Raw genomic sequence first — 21,202 nt, forward strand, 5'->3', positions numbered from 1 at the left:
ACAAATCCTTCTTGTTCGGGAACCGTAATACATATTCGAAAAGCGTTTGCAGCGTATGACAGTTCAATGTGTCTTCTGCGATAGTCCCGAGATTCATATCTGTACCTCACTCAAAACATTTACAGCGATGAGAGAAAGAAATGTTGTGCCCAGATCTGAAATTCTATTCAAATACATGGGAGAGAGCCTCAGACAGCCTCAGAAAATCCTGTCGCATGACTTTGCTCTGAAGCACCGTGACAGAAAACCGTACGGTCTAGATAAATTTCGAAAACATTTTACCGGAGCAGACAGGCGTATCAATGTCAGGACCGATTTTGATACTAATCGTGCGATATTTGTGGGCGTGATGGCGATTTCAAAAATGATTTGGGTTGAAAAAGTTGTCTTCATCTCTCACTCTAAGCAGCCAGAAACGCACTCTAACTTTAGGAAAAATGAGAAACTTTGGGTCGCTTAGAGGCAAATTGTGGACAAACCGTAACTGGTATCGACGAGCCGTCTTCACTTTCGAAGAGATCACAGACGTATCTACAAAATGAAATTTGAATGGCATTTCTAGGTGAATTTGTGACGACACAGCAAATCCTCAAAAATAGGGTATTTCTAGGATTTTTCCCATTGAGTTATAATGGGGTTTTTTTCGCAGTTTTTTGCGAATTATGTCGCCACGTTAAGCCCAAATCCCACCAAAAATAATAGCTCCAATGGCGTGAATTTTCTGCACGTTTTGATACCTCATTTGTAGGTGTGCACCCAGCGGTATGAGCCGCATTAACGGTTACGGAAGAAAAATAAAGTTCTATAATAATAATAATAATAATACTAGAAAATTTCGGAAGAAATTTAGCCGGGGCCTGCCAAGGCGCGGCCGTGGGGTTCGGGCCCGGCGTCGTCGCACCACAAATCGGCGTCGACGCCAAAGAACGCCGCGACGTAAGCAGTGGCACGCGGAGAACCGCAAGAACGTTAAGCGAGGCGGACGTGCACCGTTCGGTACGATTTAAAATGTTGTCAAGGCTTTTATTTTGGAAGTTTTGTTAAACTTCATTTCAAAGGGCCAAACTAATCCCATGCGTAATAGTCCTTGGGTTAAAATAGTTATATAATGCTCAAAACACAAGTAGCTGATGTAAAAATATTCAAGGCTTTTATTTTGAAATTTTCAGTATGCTTCATTTCAAAGGGCCAAACTAATACCACGTGTAACAGTGCTTTGGATGAAAAAGTCAAATAAAGCCAAAAAGAGCAATTACGTCATGTAAAATTATTCAAGGCTTTTATTTTGAAATTTTCAGAATGCTTCATTTCAAAGGGCCAAACTAATACCACGTGTAACAGTGCTTTGGATGAAAAAGTCAAATAAAGCCAAAAAGAGCAATTACCTGATGTAAAAATATTCAAGGCTTTTATTTTGAAATTATTATTATGCTCCATTTTAAAGTTCCAAACTAATCCCATGTGTAACAGTGCTTTGGATGAAAAAGTCATATAAAGCCAAAAACAGCAATTACCTGATGTAAAAATATTCAAGGCTTTTATTTTGAAATTATTATTATTCTCCATTTTAAAGTTCCAAAGTAATCCCATGTGTAACAGTGCTTTGGATGAAAACGTCAAATAAAGCCAAAAACAGCAATTACCTGATGTAAAAATATTCAAGGCTTTTATTTTGAAATTATTATTCTCCATTTTAAAGTTCCAAACTAATCCCATGTGTAACATTGCTTTGGATGAAAAAGTCATATACGGCCAAAAACAGCAATTACCTGATGTAAAAATATTCAAGGCTTTTATTTTGAAATTATTATTATGCTCCATTTTAAAGTTCCGAACTAATCCCATGTGTAACAGTGCTTTGGATAAAAAAGTCACATAAAGCCAAAAACAGCAATTACATGATGTAAAAATATTCAAGGCTTTTATTTTGAAATTTTCAGTATGCTTAATTTTAAAGTTCCAAACTAATCCCATGTGTAACAGTTACTGAGTTAAATCAGTTATATACAGCCGATAGCAGCAGGTAGTTCTAAAGGCCAGTTCTCAGTCCTGATCTGTTTCAACTGAGGGTAGATAGAACTACAGTGATGCGTATTCGTAGTCCAAATCAGCAGCCAATAGCCTCTTGAGTTCCGTTGCTATGGCAAATAATGGTCTCAGCAGGTGTGAGCTGTGAGCTGTGAGCTCTCAAACACACAAGTGTGTTTGAGCAAACACACTTTCCTGAAAAAAAGCATTGGAAACAAATCCTTCTTGTTCGGGAACCGTAATACATATTCGAAAAGCGTTTCGAGCGTATGAGAGGTCAATGTGTCTTCTGCGATAGTCCCGAGATTCATATCTGTACCTCACTCAGAGCATTTACAGTGATGAGAGAAAGAAATGTTGTGCCCAGATATGAACCGAGATGGGCTGCCACTCTAATTTGAAGAAAAATGAGAAACTTTGGGTCGCTTAGAGGCAAATTGTGGACAAACCGTAACTGGTATCGACGAGCCGTCTTCACTTTCGAAGAGATCACAGACGTATCTACAAAATGAAATTTGAATGGCATTTCTAGGTGAATTTGTGACGACACAGCAAATCCTCAAAAATAGGGTATTTCTAGGATTTTTCCCATTGAGTTATAATGGGGTTTTTTTCGTAGTTTTTTGCGAATTATGTCGCCACGTTAAGCCCAAATCCCACCAAAAGTAATAGCAATCATGGCGTGAATTTTCTGCACGTTTTGATACCTCATTTGTAGGTGTGCACCCAGCGGTATGAGCCGCATTAACGGTTACGGAAGAAAAATAAATAAAGAGACGCTTCTCTCCGACAATAGTAATAGGTTCCTGCCATTGCTTTGCATGGCAGGCCCCAATTAAAGAGACGCTTCTCTCCGACAATAGTAATAGGTTCCTGCCATTGCTTTGCATGGCAGGCCCCAACTAGAAAATTTCGGAAGAAATTTAGCCGGGGCCTGCCAAGGCGCGCCCGTCGGGCATGGGCCCGGCGTCGTCGCGCCACAAATCGGCGTCGACGCCAAAGGACGCCGCGACGTGATCAGTGGCACGCGGAGAACCGCAAGAACGTTAAGCGAGGCGGACGTGCACCGTTCGGTACGATTTAAAATGTTGTCGAGGCTTTTATTTTGGAAGTTTTGTTAACCTTCATTTCAAAGGGCCAAACTAATCCCATGCGTAATAGTCCTTGGGTTAAAATAGTTATATAATGCTCAAAACACAAGTAGCTGATGTAAAAATATTCAAGGCTTTTATTTTGAAATTATTATTATGCTCCATTTTAAAGTTCCGAACTAATCCCATGTGTAACATTGCTTTGGATGAAAAAGTCATATACGGCCAAAAAGAGCAATTACTTCATGTAAAATATTCAAGGCTTTTATTTTGAAATTTTCAGTATGCTTCATTTTAAAGTTCTGAACTAATACCACGTGTAAGAGTGCTTTGGATGAAAAAGTCAAATAAAGCCAAAAAGAGCAATTACGTCATGTAAAAATATTCAAGGCTTTTATTTTGAAACTTTTGTTAAGCTTCATTTCAAAGGGCCAAACTAATACCACGTGTAACAGTGCTTTGGATGAAAAAGTCAAATAAAGCCAAAAAGAGCAATTACATGATGTAAAAATATTCAAGGCTTTTATTTTGAAATTTTTGTTAATATTCATTTCAAAGGGCCAAACTAATACCATGTGTAACAGTGCTTTGGATGAAAAAGTCAAATAAAGCCAAAAAGAGCAATTACGTCATGTAAAAATATTCAAGGCTTTTATTTTGAAATTTGCAGGATGCTTCATTTCAAAGGGCCAAACTAATCCCATGCGTAATAGTCCTTCGGTTAAAATAGTTATATAATGCTCAAAACACAAGTAGCTGATGTAAAAATATTCAAGGCTTTTATTTTGAAATTTTTGTTAAGCTTCATTTTAAAGGGCCAAACTAATACCATGTGTAACAGTGCTTTGGATGAAAAAGTCAAATAAAGCCAAAAAAGAGCAATTACGTCATGTAAAAATATTCAGGGCTTTTATTGTGAAATTTTCAATATGCTTAATTTTAAAGTGTAAAACTAATCCCATGTGTAACAGTTACTGAGTTAAATCAGTTATATACAGCCCAAAGCAGCAAGTAGTTGTAAAGGCCAGTTCTCAGTCCTGATCTGTTTCAACTGAGGATAGATAGAACTACAACGATGCGTATTCGTAGTCCTAACCAGCAGCCAATAGCCTCTTGAGTTCCGTTGCTATGGCAAATAATGGTCTCAGCAGGTGTGAGCTCTGAGCTGTGAGCTCTCAAACACACAAGTGTGTTTGAGCAAACACACTTTACTGAAAAAAAGCATTGGAAACAAATCCTTCTTGTTCGGGAACCGTAATACATATTCGAAAAGCGTTTCGAGCGTATGACAGTTCAATGTGTCTTCTGCGATAGTCCCGAGATTCATATCTGTACCTCACTCAGAGCATTTACAGTGATGAGAGAAAGAAATGTTGTGCCCATATCTGATCCGAGGTCGGCTGTCACTGTAATTTCAGCAAAAATGAGAAACTTTGGGTCGCTTAGAGGCAAATTGTGGACAAACCGTAACTGGTATCGACGAGCCGTCTTCACTTTCGAAGAGATCACAGACGTATCTACAAAATGAAATTTGAATGGCATTTCTAGGTGAATTTGTGACGACACAGCAAATCCTCCAAAATAGGGTATTTCTAGGATTTTTCCCATTGAGTTATAATGGGGTTTTTTTCGTAGTTTTTTGCGAATTATGTCGCCACGTTAACCCCAAATCCCACCAAAAATAATAGCTCCAATGGCGTGAATTTTCTGCACGTTTTGATACCTCATTTGTAGGTGTGCACCCAGCGGTATGAGCCGCATTAACGGTGACGGAAGAAAAATAAAGAATTATAATAAAGAGACGCTTGTTGGGTGTAGAGTAATAGGTTCCTGCCATTGCTTTGCATGGCAGGCCCCAATACTTAAAGAGACGCTTCTCTCCGACAATAGTAATAGGTTCCTGCCATTGCTTTGCATGGCAGGCCCCAACTAGAAAATTTCGGAAGAAATTTAGCCGGGGCCTGCCAAGGCGCGCCCGTCGGGCATGGGCCCGGCGTCGTCACGCCACAAATCGGCGTCGACGCCAAAGAACGCCGCAACGTAATCAGTGGCACGCGGAGAACCGCAAGAACGTTAAGCGAGGCGGACGTGCACCGTTCGGTACAATTTAAAATGTTGTCGAGGCTTTTATTTTGGAAGTTTCAGTATGCTTCATTTCAAAGGGCCAAACTAATCCCATGCGTAATAGTCCTTGGGTTAAAATAGTTATATAAGGCTCAAAACACAAGTAGCTGATGTAAAAATATTCAAGGCTTTTATTTTGGAATTTTCAGTATGCTTCATTTCAAAAGGGCCAAACTAATACCACGTGTAACAGTGCTTTGGATGAAAAAGTCAAATAAAGCCAAAAAGAGCAATTACCTGATGTAAAAATATTCAAGGCTTTTATTTTGAAATTATTATTATGCTCCATTTCAAAGTTCCGAACTAATACCATGTGTAACAGTGCTTTGGATGAAAAAGTCAAATAAAGCCAAAAAGAGCAATTACGTCATGTAAAAATATTCAAGGCTTTTATTTTGAAATTTGCAGGATGCTTCATTTCAAAGGGCCAAACTAATCCCATGCGTAATAGTCCTTCGGTTAAAATAGTTATATAATGCTCAAAACACAAGTAGCTGATGTAAAAATATTCAAGGCTTTTATTTTGAAATTTTCAGTATGCTTCATTTCAAAGGGCCAAACTAATACCACGTGTAACAGTGCTTTGGATGAAAAAGTCAAATAAAGCCAAAAAGAGCAATTACGTCATGTAAAATTATTCAAGGCTTTTATTTTGAAATTTTCAGAATGCTTCATTTCAAAGGGCCAAACTAATACCACGTGTAACAGTGCTTTGGATGAAAAAGTCAAATAAAGCCAAAAAGAGCAATTACGTCATGTAAAATTATTCAAGGCTTTTATTTTGAAATTTTCAGAATGCTTCATTTCAAAGGGCCAAACTAATACCACGTGTAACAGTGCTTTGGATGAAAAAGTCAAATAAAGCCAAAAAGAGCAATTACCTGATGTAAAAATATTCAAGGCTTTTATTTTGAAATTATTATTATGCTCCATTTTAAAGTTCCAAACTAATCCCATGTGTAACAGTGCTTTGGATGAAAAAGTCATATAAAGCCAAAAACAGCAATTACCTGATGTAAAAATATTCAAGGCTTTTATTTTGAAATTATTATTATTCTCCATTTTAAAGTTCCAAAGTAATCCCATGTGTAACAGTGCTTTGGATGAAAACGTCAAATAAAGCCAAAAACAGCAATTACCTGATGTAAAAATATTCAAGGCTTTTATTTTGAAATTATTATTCTCCATTTTAAAGTTCCAAACTAATCCCATGTGTAACATTGCTTTGGATGAAAAAGTCATATACGGCCAAAAAAAGCAATTACCTGATGTAAAAATATTCAAGGCTTTTATTTTGAAATTATTATTATTCTCCATTTTAAAGTTCCAAAGTAATCCCATGTGTAACAGTGCTTTGGATGAAAACGTCAAATAAAGCCAAAAAGAGCAATTACGTCATGTAAAATTATTCAAGGCTTTTATTTTGAAATTTTCAGAATGCTTCATTTCAAAGGGCCAAACTAATACCACGTGTAACAGTGCTTTGGATGAAAACGTCAAATAAAGCCAAAAACAGCAATTACCTGATGTAAAAATATTCAAGGCTTTTATTTTGAAATTATTATTCTCCATTTTAAAGTTCCAAACTAATCCCATGTGTAACATTGCTTTGGATGAAAAAGTCATATACGGCCAAAAAAAGCAATTACCTGATGTAAAAATATTCAAGGCTTTTATTTTGAAATTATTATTATTCTCCATTTTAAAGTTCCAAAGTAATCCCATGTGTAACAGTGCTTTGGATGAAAACGTCAAATAAAGCCAAAAAGAGCAATTACGTCATGTAAAATTATTCAAGGCTTTTATTTTGAAATTTTCAGAATGCTTCATTTCAAAGGGCCAAACTAATACCACGTGTAACAGTGCTTTGGATGAAAAAGTCAAATAAAGCCAAAAAGAGCAATTACCTGATGTAAAAATATTCAAGGCTTTTATTTTGAAATTATTATTCTCCATTTTAAAGTTCCAAACTAATCCCATGTGTAACATTGCTTTGGATGAAAAAGTCATATACGGCCAAAAAAAGCAATTACCTGATGTAAAAATATTCAAGGCTTTTATTTTGAAATTATTATGCTTCATTTTAAAGTTCTGAACTAATACCACGTGTAAGAGTGCTTTGGATGAAAAAGTCAAATAAAGCCAAAAAGAGCAATTACGTCATGTAAAAATATTCAAGGCTTTTATTTTGAAACTTTTGTTAAGCTTCATTTCAAAGGGCCAAACTAATACCAGGTGTAACAGTGCTTTGGATGAAAAAGTCAAATAAAGCCAAAAAGAGCAATTACATGATGTAAAAATATTCAAGGCTTTTATTTTGAAATTTTTGTTAATATTCATTTCAAAGGGCCAAACTAATACCATGTGTAACAGTGCTTTGGATGAAAAAGTCAAATAAAGCCAAAAAGAGCAATTACGTCATGTAAAAATATTCAAGGCTTTTATTTTGAAATTTGCAGGATGCTTCATTTCAAAGGGCCAAACTAATCCCATGCGTAATAGTCCTTCGGTTAAAATAGTTATATAATGCTCAAAACACAAGTAGCTGATGTAAAAATATTCAAGGCTTTTATTTTGAAATTTTTGTTAAGCTTCATTTTAAAGCAGGGGTGGGCACTCCTGGTCCTCGAGGGCCGGTGTCCTGCAACTCTTAGATGTCTCCCTGGTCCAACACACCTGAATCCAACAGCTGAATCTCCTCCTAAGTGCAGTCAAGTTCTCCAGAGTCCTGTTAACGACCTCATTATTTGACTCAGGTGTGTTGAAGTAGAGATGCATCTAAAAGTTGCAGGACACCGGCCCTCGAGGACCAGGAGTGCCCACCCCTGTTTTAAAGGGCCAAACTAATACCATGTGTAACAGTGCTTTGGATGAAAAAGTCAAATAAAGCCAAAAAAGAGCAATTACGTCATGTAAAAATATTCAGGGCTTTTATTGTGAAATTTTCAATATGCTTAATTTTAAAGTGTAAAACTAATCCCATGTGTAACAGTTACTGAGTTAAATCAGTTATATACAGCCCAAAGCAGCAAGTAGTTGTAAAGGCCAGTTCTCAGTCCTGATCTGTTTCAACTGAGGATAGATAGAACTACAACGATGCGTATTCGTAGTCCTAACCAGCAGCCAATAGCCTCTTGAGTTCCGTTGCTATGGCAAATAATGGTCTCAGCAGGTGTGAGCTCTGAGCTGTGAGCTCTCAAACACACAAGTGTGTTTGAGCAAACACACTTTACTGAAAAAAAGCATTGGAAACAAATCCTTCTTGTTCGGGAACCGTAATACATATTCGAAAAGCGTTTTAAGCGTATGACAGTTCAATGTGTCTTCTGCGATAGTCCCGAGATTCATATCTGTACCTCACTCAGAGCATTTACAGTGATGAGAGAAAGAAATGTTGTGCCCAGATATGAACCGAGGTTGGCTGTCACTCTAATATGAGCAAAAATGAGAAACTTTGGGTCGCTTAGAGGCAAATTGTGGACAAACCGTAACTGGTATCGACGAGCCGTCTTCACTTTCGAAGAGATCACAGACGTATCTACAAAATGAAATTTGAATGGCATTTCTAGGTGAATTTGTGACGACACAGCAAATCCTCAAAAATAGGGTATTTCTAGGATTTTTCCCATTGAGTTATAATGGGGTTTTTTTCGTAGTTTTTTGCGAATTATGTCGCCACGTTAAGCCCAAATCCCACCAGAAGTAATAGCTCCAATGGCGTGAATTTTCTGCACGTTTTGATACCTCATTTGTAGGTGTGCACCCAGCGGTATGAGCCGCATTAACGGTTACGGAAGAAAAATAAAGAATAACTAGAAAATTTCGGAAGAAATTTAGCCGGGGCCTGCCGAGGCGCGCCCGTCGGGCATGGGCCCGGCGTCGTCGCGCCACAAATCGGCGTTGACGCCAAAGAACGCCGCGACGTGATCAGTGGCACGCGGAGAACCGCAAGAACGTTAAGCGAGGCGGACGTGCACCGTTCGGTATGATTTAAAATGTTGTCGAGGCTTTTATTTTGGAAGTTTTGTTAAACTTCATTTCAAAGGGCCAAACTAATCCCAAGCGTAATAGTCCTTGGGTTAAAATAGTTATATAATGCTCAAAACACAAGTAGCTGATGTAAAAGTATTCAAGGCTTTTATTTTGAAATTTTCAGTATGCTTCATTTTAAAGTTCTGAACTAATACCACGTGTAAGAGTGCTTTGGATGAAAAAGTCAAATAAAGCCAAAAAGAGCAATTACGTCATGTAAAAATATTCCAGGCTTTTATTTTGAAATTTTCAGTATGCTTCATTTCAAAGGGCCAAACTAATCCCATGTGTAACATTGCTTTGGATGAAAAAGTCATATACGGCCAAAAAAAGCAATTACCTGATGTAAAAATATTCAAGGCTTTTATTTTGAAATTATTATTATTCTCCATTTTAAAGTTCCAAAGTAATCCCATGTGTAACAGTGCTTTGGATGAAAACGTCAAATAAAGCCAAAAAAAGCAATTACATTATGTAAAAATATTCAAGGCTTTTATTTTGAAATTTTCAGTATGCTTAATTTTAAAGTTCCAAACTAATCCCATGTGTAACAGTGCTTTGGATGGAAAAGTCAGATAAAGCCAAAAAGAGCAATTACATGATGTAAAAATATTCAGGGCTTTTATTTTGAAATTATTATTATGCTCCATTTTAAAGTTCCAAACTAATCCCATGTGTAACAGTGCTTTGGATGAAAAAGTCATATACGGCCAAAAACAGCAATTACCTGATGTAAAAATATTCAAGGCTTTTATTTTGAAATTATTATTATGCTCCATTTTAAAGTTCCGAACTAATCCCATGTGTAACAGTGCTTTGGATGAAAAAGTCATATAAAGCCAAAAACAGCAATTACCTGATGTAAAAATATTCAAGGCTTTTATTTTGAAATTATTATTATTCTCCATTTTAAAGTTCCAAAGTAATCCCATGTGTAACAGTGCTTTGGATGAAAACGTCAAATAAAGCCAAAAACAGCAATTACCTGATGTAAAAATATTCAAGGCTTTTATTTTGAAATTATTATTCTCCATTTTAAAGTTCCAAACTAATCCCATGTGTAACATTGCTTTGGATGAAAAAGTCATATACGGCCAAAAAAAGCAATTACCTGATGTAAAAATATTCAAGGCTTTTATTTTGAAATTATTATTATTCTCCATTTTAAAGTTCCAAAGTAATCCCATGTGTAACAGTGCTTTGGATGAAAACGTCAAATAAAGCCAAAAAAAGCAATTACATTATGTAAAAATATTCAAGGCTTTTATTTTGAAATTATTATTATGCTCCATTTTAAAGTTCCGAACTAATCCCATGTGTAACATTGCTTTGGATGAAAAAGTCATATACGGCCAATAAGAGCAATTACGTCATGTAAAATATTCAAGGCTTTTATTTTGAAATTATTATTATGCTCCATTTTAAAGTTCCAAACTAATCCCATGTGTAACATTGCTTTGGATGAAAAAGTCATATACGGCCAAAAAGAGCAATTACGTCATGTAAAATATTCAAGGCTTTTATTTTGAAATTTTCAGTATGCTTCATTTCAGAGGGCCAAACTATTCCATTGTGTAACAGTGCTTTGGATAAAAAAGTCACATAAAGCCAAAAAGCGCAATTACCTGATGTAAAAATATTCAAGGCTTTTATTTTGAAATTATTATTATGCTCCATTTTAAAGTTCCGAACTAATCCCATGTGTAACATTGCTTTGGATGAAAAAGTCAAATAAAGCTCAAAAGAGCAATTACATGATGTAAAAATATTCAAGGCTTTTATTTTGAAATTTTTGTTAAGCTTCATTTTAAAGTTCCAAACTAATCCCATGTGTAACATTGCTTTGGATGAAAAAGTCATATACGGCCAAAAAAAGCAATTACCTGATGTAAAAATATTCAAGGCTTTTATTTTGAAATTATTATTATTCTCCATTTTAAAGTTCCAAAGTAATCCCATGTGTAACAGTGCTTTGGATGAAAACGTCAAATAAAGCCAAAAAAAGCAATTACATTATGTAAAAATATTCAAGGCTTTTATTTTGAAATTATTATTATGCTCCATTTTAAAGTTCCGAACTAATCCCATGTGTAACATTGCTTTGGATGAAAAAGTCATATACGGCCAATAAGAGCAATTACGTCATGTAAAATATTCAAGGCTTTTATTTTGAAATTATTATTATGCTCCATTTTAAAGTTCCAAACTAATCCCATGTGTAACATTGCTTTGGATGAAAAAGTCATATACGGCCAATAAGAGCAATTACGTCATGTAAAATATTCAAGGCTTTTATTTTGAAATTATTATTATGCTCCATTTTAAAGTTCCAAACTAATCCCATGTGTAACATTGCTTTGGATGAAAAAGTCATATACGGCCAAAAAGAGCAATTACGTCATGTAAAATATTCAAGCCTTTTATTTTGAAATTTTCAGTATGCTTAATTTTAAAGTTCCAAACTAATCCCATGTGTAACAGTTACTGAGTTCAATCAGTTATATACAGCCCATAGCAGCAGGTAGTTCTAAAGGCCAGTTCTCAGTCCTGATCTGTTTCAACTGAGGATAGATAGAACTACAGTGATGCGTATTCGTAGTCCTAACCAGCAGCCAATAGCCTCTTGAGTTCCGTTGCTATGGTAAATAATGGTCTCAGCAGGTGTGAGCTGTGAGCTCTGGGCTCTCAAACACACAAGTGTGTTTGAGCAAACACACTTTACTGAAAAAAAGCATTGGAAACAAATCCTTCTTGTTCGGGAACCGTAATACATATTCGAAAAGCGTTTTGAGCGTATGACAGTTCAATGTGTCTTCTGCGATAGTCCCGAGATTCATATCTGTACCTCACTCAGAGCATTTACAGTGATGAGAGAAAGAAATGTTGTGCCCAGATATGAACCGAGATGGGCTGTCACTCTAATTTGAAGAAAAATGAGAAACTTTGGGTCGCTTAGAGGCAAATTGTGGACAAACCGTAACTGGTATCGACGAGCCGTCTTCACTTTCGAAGAGATCACAGACGTATCTACAAAATGAAATTTGAATGGCATTTCTAGGTGAATTTGTGACGACACAGCAAATCCTCAAAAATAGGGTATTTCTAGGATTTTTCCCATTGAGTTATAATGGGGTTTTTTTCGTAGTTTTTTGCGAATTATGTCGCCACGTTAAGCCCAAATCCCACCAGAAGTAATAGCTCCAATGGCGTGAATTTTCTGCACGTTTTGATACCTCATTTGTAGGTGTGCACCCAGCGGTACGAGCCGCATTAACGGTTACGGAAGAAAAATAAAGAATTATAATACTTAAAGAGACGCTTCTCTCCGACAATAGTAATAGGTTCCTGCCATTGCTTTGCATGGCAGGCCCCAATAATACTTAAAGAGACGCTTCTCTCCGACAATAGTAATAGGTTCCTGCCATTGCTTTGCATGGCAGGCCCCAACTAGAAAATTTCGGAAGAAATTTAGCCGGGGCCTGCCAAGGCGCGGCCGTGGGGTTCGGGCCCGGCGTCGTCGCGCCACAAATCGGCGTCGACGCCAAAGAACGCCGCGATGTAAGCAGTGGCACGCGGAGAACCGCAAGAACGTTAAGCGAGGCGGACGTGCACCGTTCGGTACGATTTAAAATGTTGTCCAGGCTTTTATTTTGGAAGTTTTGTTAAACTTCATTTCAAAGGGCCAAACTAATCCCATGCGTAATAGTCCTTGGGTTAAAATAGTTATATAATGCTCAAAACACAAGTAGCTGATGTAAAAATATTCAAGGCTTTTATTTTGAAATTTTTGTTAAGCTTCATTTCAAAGGGCCAAACTAATACCACGTGTAACAGTGCTTTGGATGAAAAAGTCAAATAAAGCCAAAAAGAGCAATTACGTCATGTAAAATTATTCAAGGCTTTTATTTTGAAATTTTCAGTATGCTTCATTTCAGAGGGCCAAACTAATACCACGTGTAACAGTGCTTTGGATGAAAAAGTCAAATAAAGCCAAAAAGAGCAATTACCTGATGTAAAAATATTCAAGGCTTTTATTTTGAAATTATTATTATGCTCCATTTTAAAGTTCCAAACTAATCCCATGTGTAACAGTGCTTTGGATGAAAAAGTCATATAAAGCCAAAAACAGCAATTACCTGATGTAAAAATATTCAAGGCTTTTATTTTGAAATTATTATTATTCTCCATTTTAAAGTTCCAAACTAATCCCATGTGTAACATTGCTTTGGATGAAAAAGTCATATACGGCCAAAAAAGCAATGACCTGATGTAAAAATATTCAAGGCTTTTATTTTGAAATTATTATTATTCTCCATTTTAAAGTTCCAAAGTAATCCCATGTGTAACAGTGATTTGGATGAAAACGTCAAATAAAGCCAAAAACAGCAATTACCTGATGTAAAAATATTCAAGGCTTTTATTTTGAAATTATTATTCTCCATTTTAAAGTTCCAAACTAATCCCATGTGTAACATTGCTTTGGATGAAAAAGTCATATACGGCCAAAAAAAGCAATTACCTGATGTGAAAATATTCAAGGCTTTTATTTTGAAATTATTATTCTCCATTTTAAAGTTCCAAAGTAATCCCATGTGTAACATTGCTTTGGATGAAAACGTCAAATAAAGCCAAAAACAGCAATTACCTGATGTAAAATTATTCAAGGCTTTTATTTTGAAATTATTATTATGCTCCATTTTAAAGTTCCAAACTAATCCCATGTGTAACAGTTACTGAGTTAAATCAGTTATATACAGCCCATAGCAGCAGTAGTTCTAAAGGCCAGTTCTCAGTCCTGATCTGTTTCAACTGAGGATAGATAGAACTACAGTGATGCGTATTCGTAGTCCTAACCAGCAGCCAATAGCCTCTTGAGTTCCGTTGCTATGGCAAATAATGGTCTCAGCAGGTGTGAGCTCTGAGCTGTGAGCTCTCAAACACACAAGTGTGTTTGAGCAAACACACTTTACTGAAAAAAAGCATTGGAAACAAATCCTTCTTGTTCGGGAACCGTAATACATATTCGAAAAGCGTTTCGAGCGTATGACAGTTCAATGTGTCTTCTGCGATAGTCCCGAGATTCATATCTGTACCTCACTCAGAGCATTTACAGCGATGAGAGAAAGAAATGTTGTGCCCAGATATGAACCGAGATGGGCTGTCACTGTAATTTCAGCAAAAATGAGAAAGTTTGGGTCGCTTAGAGGCAAATTGTGGACAAACCGTAACTGGTATCGATGAGCCGTCTTCACTTTCGAAGAGATCACAGACGTATCTACAAAATGAAATTTGAATGGCATTTCTAGGTGAATTTGTGACGACACAGCAAATCCTCAAAAATAGGGTATTTCTAGGATTTTTCCCATTGAGTTATAATGGGGTTTTTTTCGTAGTTTTTTGCGAATTATGTCGCCACGTTAAGCCCAAATCCCACCAGAAGTAATAGCTCCAATGGCGTGAATTTTCTGCACGTTTTGATACCTCATTTGTAGGTGTGCACCCAGCGGTATGAGCCGCATTAACGGTTACGGAAGAAAAATAAAGTTCTATAATAATAATAATAATAATATTAAAGAGACGCTTCTCTCCGACAATAGTAATAGGTTCCTGCCATTGCTTTGCATGGCAGGCCCCAATACTTAAAGAGACGCTTCTCTCCGACAATAGTAATAGGTTCCTGCCATTGCTTTGCATGGCAGGCCCCAACTAGAAAAACAAAATTTCTGAAGAAATTTAGCCGGGGCCTGCCAAGGCGCGCCCGTCTGGTTTGTGCCCGGCGTCGTCACGCTACAAATTGGCATCGACGCTAAAGGATGCTGCAATGTAATCAAGTTCAGATTTCTTTAGCCGAAATCTCTTTGCTTCCTTGTCTTTCGTTAGGCGATGAAATACGTTCATGTTTGGTTCGGTTCAGTTCTACTCTAGTGGGCAGACTGTACCGCAGCTGCTGCGCTACAGATATTTCTCCGCTGATTTTCAGTAAAACTCTACAACGGAGAACCTGGAGGTTCTGGTTCGGATGAACAAAATAAACCCAGATATTTTATGTTTTATTATTTGAAATTATTGATAGGCCAAGCATAATGAAAAAAAACTCAGATCATGAAGTTATTTTATGTAATTCAAACAAAAATTATAATTTACATCATACCAAGCTAATATTATGTAGTTCTGCTGTTTTTCACTGTCGGCACAAGACGGCAGCTGAGAGTATCTGTATCCGAAGCAACTGATTCAGTGAAGTAGCTTAATATGCTAGTTCCGGTTATTTGTGGCAATTTCTGCAAGTCACAATAGCTCTAGGTTGAGGTAAAACAAAATTGCCTTATTTCAGCTGATCAGATTGATGTTAACAGAGATTTTGTAGCCTAACTGGTTTCACGAAAGCCAGTTAGCAAAGTGCTAACATGTGAACAAATTGTGGTTCCATCAAGCTAGCAGCTACGCTATCAGAGCCACAACAAAATATCCCACAGCAGTCAAACTTTTAAAATCGATCACATTTCTTAAAGAACACATTACATTTAACAACTGTAAGCAGTTCTAATAATATAGTAATGAAATTAAATAGTATATTTTATGGACATAACACAAACACTTCTTACCTTAACCAAACAGTCGGAAGCAGAAAGCTCTTCTTCTTCTTTTTGTTTTTAATGGCGGTTGGCAAGCAACTTAATGGTGTGCATTACCGCCACCTACTGGTATGGAGTGTGGATCAGGGCGCAACTTAAAAAAAAAAAACACTAAATCCTTTCTATCAGTTTAGTTTTCTTAAGAAATTTTATGAAATAACATAAATATTCATGGGGCGTGCTGTGGTGGCGCAGGGGGTTAGCACGCCCCACGTTTCAGTTAACCGCTCCCCAATCTAAAGTCTTACATATAATCCTGTTACCTTCAAACATGTAATAACCGCTTTATTTATTTTGTGTTTAATTAATATCTTATTAAGTTTAAATGTCTCTATATCATATTTCCTAATTTATTGTACTTGCTTTATATTTTCCACAATTAATTATTACATGTTCTACTGTTTCCATATCCATACCACACTCACATCTACCTGTTGGATGTTTACCAATCAAATTTAAAGTTTTGTTTAATCCAGTATATCCAAGGCACAATCTTTTTTTTTTCATACTTGCTCTTTTCGCTTTTCAGACTTACAATACTTCATTTGAGCCAGCTGGGGGAGACAATTCTCTGTTTTAGCCAGTAGGGTATTAGGGTTTTCAATGGATTTTCCCCATTGAATTATAATGGGGTTTTTTTCGTAGTTTTTTGCGAATTATGTCGCCATGTTCATCCCGAATCCCACCAAAAGTAATAGCTGGAATGGCGTGAATTTTCTGCAGGTTTTGATACCTCTTTTGTAGGTGTGCACGCAGCGGTATGAGCCGCATTAACGGTTACGGATGAAAAATAAAGAATTATAATAATAATAATAAAGAAACTTTTCTTGGGAGAATAGCAATAGGTTCCTGCCATTGCTTTGCATGGCAGGCCCCAACAAGAGCAGCTAAACCGCAATGAGCTTGTCTCTTTCCCGTTGCTCTGCCGCCCTCTGCAGGATGCATTAAGCACCGGCTCAGGTTTTTACTTAAATCTCTGCCGTGACCTTACAGAGAATGAATAACAATGCTGAGTGAGTTCCAGATACGTTTCCTTACAGCTTGAGGTCAACTCTCCACTGATGAATGGAGTTATGTACAGTATTAACCCACAGCCTAAGCCATAATGACAATGCAGTGCGTGTGCAGGAAACGGTCGTTATATATAAAGCCTTTGCACCAGTCCCAGAGAGACTGCTCACATTTCCATTCGTGGTGAAATGTAGATTTATGCTGTAGTCATAACAAAGTCTGAATAAGACTGACACAGCATAATGACGGGGTAGTAGATAATTTGTTCTGCAGACAAGCGGCCCAACGACTGATGAATGACTTGGTGTTGTCTAATGTTTCTGTGTAAACTTTGGGTTAGAGTAAAACATTAATTTAAGTACGAGGGAGGGTAACCATAGTTACACAGGAAACGAAATAAAGAGGAGAAGTTTGCATCTGTGCTCCTGGTACAGAAAGCTGAAAGTCTCCTCCAAAGTGCCTCATTATATTTCAGCACATGTCAGATTCAGGAAGGGTTTGATTTGAAGGATTAAAAGAAAGCGTGCAAAGAGGGTTTGCTGACTAGAAATGTGTGCCAAGTATCAAAGTACTGACTGGTTTACATTAACAGCTGTAAATGTAAACCAGTTTCACATTCCAAGTCTTTGCTGCTACACTTGCTAAATCAATTCAGTTATTGTTTAACATTCTATCACAAATATCATGCTCATGCATTTAGGCCGAGTCTTTAAGGGGCTGCACTAAAATAAAAAGAAACATTAAGTAATGTATAGCACATACTTTATTTCAGAACCAGCACTATGCCACTAAAAAGAATTATTGAAACAGTTTTTGAAATGTTCAGTGCCACATAAAGTGCTGCAAAAATAAAAGTTGTCAAATTCATCGGCTGTAAATTTCACATCAGATCTTTCAGAAAAGCTCCAGTCGGTGGAGATTTTTGCATTAATGGGTGAGCTCTGCCTGCTGCCTCTGGAAGTTAAAGCTAAACCAAAAGATTACAAGGTAACATCATTTCAGTGTAGTTTTATCAGGCTTGACCATTAGAAATGCTTTAAGGTACCTGCTTACCTTAAAGCAGGTAATACAAATACAGGTAATGCAAAAATGTTTTACCTGTTTAAAGGTAATCCATTTTTATTCTTTCAAAAACGTAACTGTTTTTTTAATGTCTACATTGTTACATTATTACATTGATCTTTTTTTTTTAATATACAGTAGAACATTAACAATTTGCCCCTTCATGTGCTGCATGATATAGCAGCTTTCAGCACTATTGTTTTGCAACAACAAAGTCTCTGGTTCAAATTCCAGCGGGGGGCCGCGTGTGCACAATTTGTATGATCTCCCCCACGTACGTGTGGCTTCCTCCCTCAGTAGAATAACTTGCATGTTGGACTCATTGGTCATGTGATGGACATAGTTGGTCCAGCAGATAGATGCACATAGTAGTAGGAGCATGCACTTAAAATGTCGACTTGTTAATTTCTAGGAATAAACATTGCAGAAAAACCGTCACTTCTTATCTCGAAGTTGTTAAACATGATCCTCTGAGCAAAGGCCAGTGAGTTGACAGCTCGCTGTGAAACATGGCTTGTTTCAGATTCATGCTTCAGAACCTAATTAAACAAATTACACAATTTATCTAACAAACAGCCAACAAGAAATGTACTGTAAACTGAACACCCCGTGTTTGAAAAGTCGCCGTCTACTGGTCGAGGTCTAGGCACCAACTTACAAACAAACATAAACACATTCCTAAACCTGACAAAATTAGAAAGACACTAGAGACTGTTACTCCTGTTGTATTAGCTCCTTATTAGCTCATAGTAAATATTTGCTGTTTATTAAAAGAAAATGTTCGGACCAACATATCAGTTCGCCACATTTTTTAGGCCCATTCCTTTCTCAAACTCCAAAAGTTCTAAGAACCATCATATTTAAAAAATGATGTGGATATTTCAATATTTTCTCTACAAACAGGACTATTTTCTTTCAGCGTTTGGTAACTTTTTAATTTTCTCCAAAAGGGTTAAACTGATAGCACTGCGTACAATAATATTTATTTGTTGTTGGAAAATGATTTTGATGAACGAATATGTGGTTGAAAAATGCTGGCATGTGAAATCAATGGGGTTTTTTTTTTTTTTTTAAAGGAGTTTGTTATCTTTTCAAGTGTGTACTTAACTAGCGACTGTGAATATAAGTTAATTATTACACATGCTGTAATTAAATCAAACCAGAATGAACCAGCGGAGTTGCAGAGAACACTCTGCTGCTCAGACGGACCCTGGACTCTGCATTCACCTCCAGCTGGCTGCGGTGCTTGAGCGCCATGTCTGCCATGTCTGCCATGTCTGCCATGTCTGCCATGTCTGCCCCGCTGCTCAGGGTCTGCTACAGTTTCCGATGTTTGAATGGACTCAAAGACTGCAGGACGTGGAAACCAGGAGGGGCAGTTTTGCTTCGGTAATTTACTCTTAAAGAAAAAAAAGTAAATAGTGTTTTAGGTTTGACAGCATATCAGATCATTGACTGGTGTTTAAGTTCTGTCATGCCAGAATGTGTCAGAAATTGTGCATTTCCAAACAGAAGACTTATGATTTATGCCCTTCAGCTTAGATAATTAAAAGCACATTTTTGTTGTCATGCAAATTAAGAAATCAGTTTCCTGCAAATTTCCCCAGGTTTCATTTGCTTAAAAATCTTTAAAGCTGCATTAAGTCAAAACCCTGAAATGACAAGGCACACATTTGTGAATTTGGTCTTTGCCAGGTCTCTCCACGTAGACAGTCCACCTCACAAACCATCCCTGACCACCAGCTACGTCCACGGCACCTCTTCCTATTCCTTTCTTCCCCTGACTGTAAGTCAGAGCCTGGAAGCTACCGTCCGACGCTATCCTGACCGCGAAGCCGTGGTGTTTCTACAGGACGGCATCAGAAAAACCTTTGCTGAGTTTCAGACAGATGTGGGTTTCAGATTTAATCCATTTTGATTAGGTTTTCAGAATCTTGCATGCATCAACCCACGTTCTGCCATTTCTTCCTGACAAGGTGGACACGGCTGCAGCTGGCTTGCTTGCTCTGGGCTTGAAGAAAGGTGATCGACTGGGGATTTGGGCTCCCAACATATACGAATGGATCCTTTTCCAGTTTGCCTCAGCTAAGGCTGGAATTATCCTGGTCAGTGTAGAACCTGTCTGTATTTACAAGTCAGATGGATGTTTGAACCTTTCAGTGACTTAGGGGGAGAGTTGTGCTGCTGGAAGTTTACCACGTTATCATTTTCCCATCAAATGCAATTTTATTCAGATATTTAGAAGTCCTGACAGTGGTTAATTAATTTGATTGAGACATTATAAGTCTTAGTTCATCTGGATGAAGTGACAACTCTGAACACATTCAATTAATTTAAAAAAATGTTACGCACAACTTTGAATTTATTGTGGATTTTCTCCAAACAACGAAGGATCAAAATTCTACATGAAAACTCAAACATGGACGTACATCTACACTGACATTTGGTCAAATTAAAAAATAAATAAAACTCACATAACAATCTGTACCTAACCACAAGGTTTGCCAACCATAAACACAATTCTAGTTGCATTGTTTATTTATTTTTTTATTTGTTTTTAATTATTTGGACCAAGTTGCATTAATATTGAATAATTCTATTTAACACATACCTAAAGTGATGTCTATAAAGAAGCTATAAAACTTTTTCTTACAAACATTTCACAATAGCTAATGTTTCCTTCTGCAAACGTTCGGAACGGAATGCTATCTTGTACTTTTCCCCTGGTTTAAAAAACGTCCTTGATATCTGCTCCCAGCCAGTTCTTATCATCTATCTATAGCACGACCTCTCACTGAAAAAGTAAACTCAGGGTTTTATAAAAACCAGCAGATTCTGTTTTTACTGCGGGGTATCTAATGTAGTTGTAGCAATCTTTTGAGTGCTGTCTGTGTATGAGAGAGAGGAAGATGATGAGTGGATGATAAACACTCACAGAACAAGAATTGATCACCTAAGTCAACCATTTTTAAAATACTCAATCAAATGACTTTGATCTCTGACTAAAGTGATATTTGCAGGATAAAGACAGACAGTGGAATAAAACCTAAATGAACTCTACGTGGTTAAATATCCAGACCAAAATATGCCAGAAGCTGTCTGATATCTACAAAAGGCATTACTGGATTGTATAATTCAGACCATGCAGAATAAAAAGGAAAGCGCAACAGATTCATACTTGTGCCCTCATTCTTCGTTTCTAATGTATTGAAGTTGTTT

General features: G+C 37.0%; 1 pseudogene; it reads left to right on the plus strand.

Moving 5' to 3' along the window:
* Positions 1 to 21,202, plus strand: part of LOC102229721 — a 41,547-nt pseudogene that overhangs the window by 17,010 nt on the left and 3,335 nt on the right.

Source organism: Xiphophorus maculatus, chromosome 16, assembly GCF_002775205.1.
Source record: "Xiphophorus maculatus strain JP 163 A chromosome 16, X_maculatus-5.0-male, whole genome shotgun sequence".
NCBI lineage: Eukaryota > Metazoa > Chordata > Actinopteri > Cyprinodontiformes > Poeciliidae > Xiphophorus > Xiphophorus maculatus.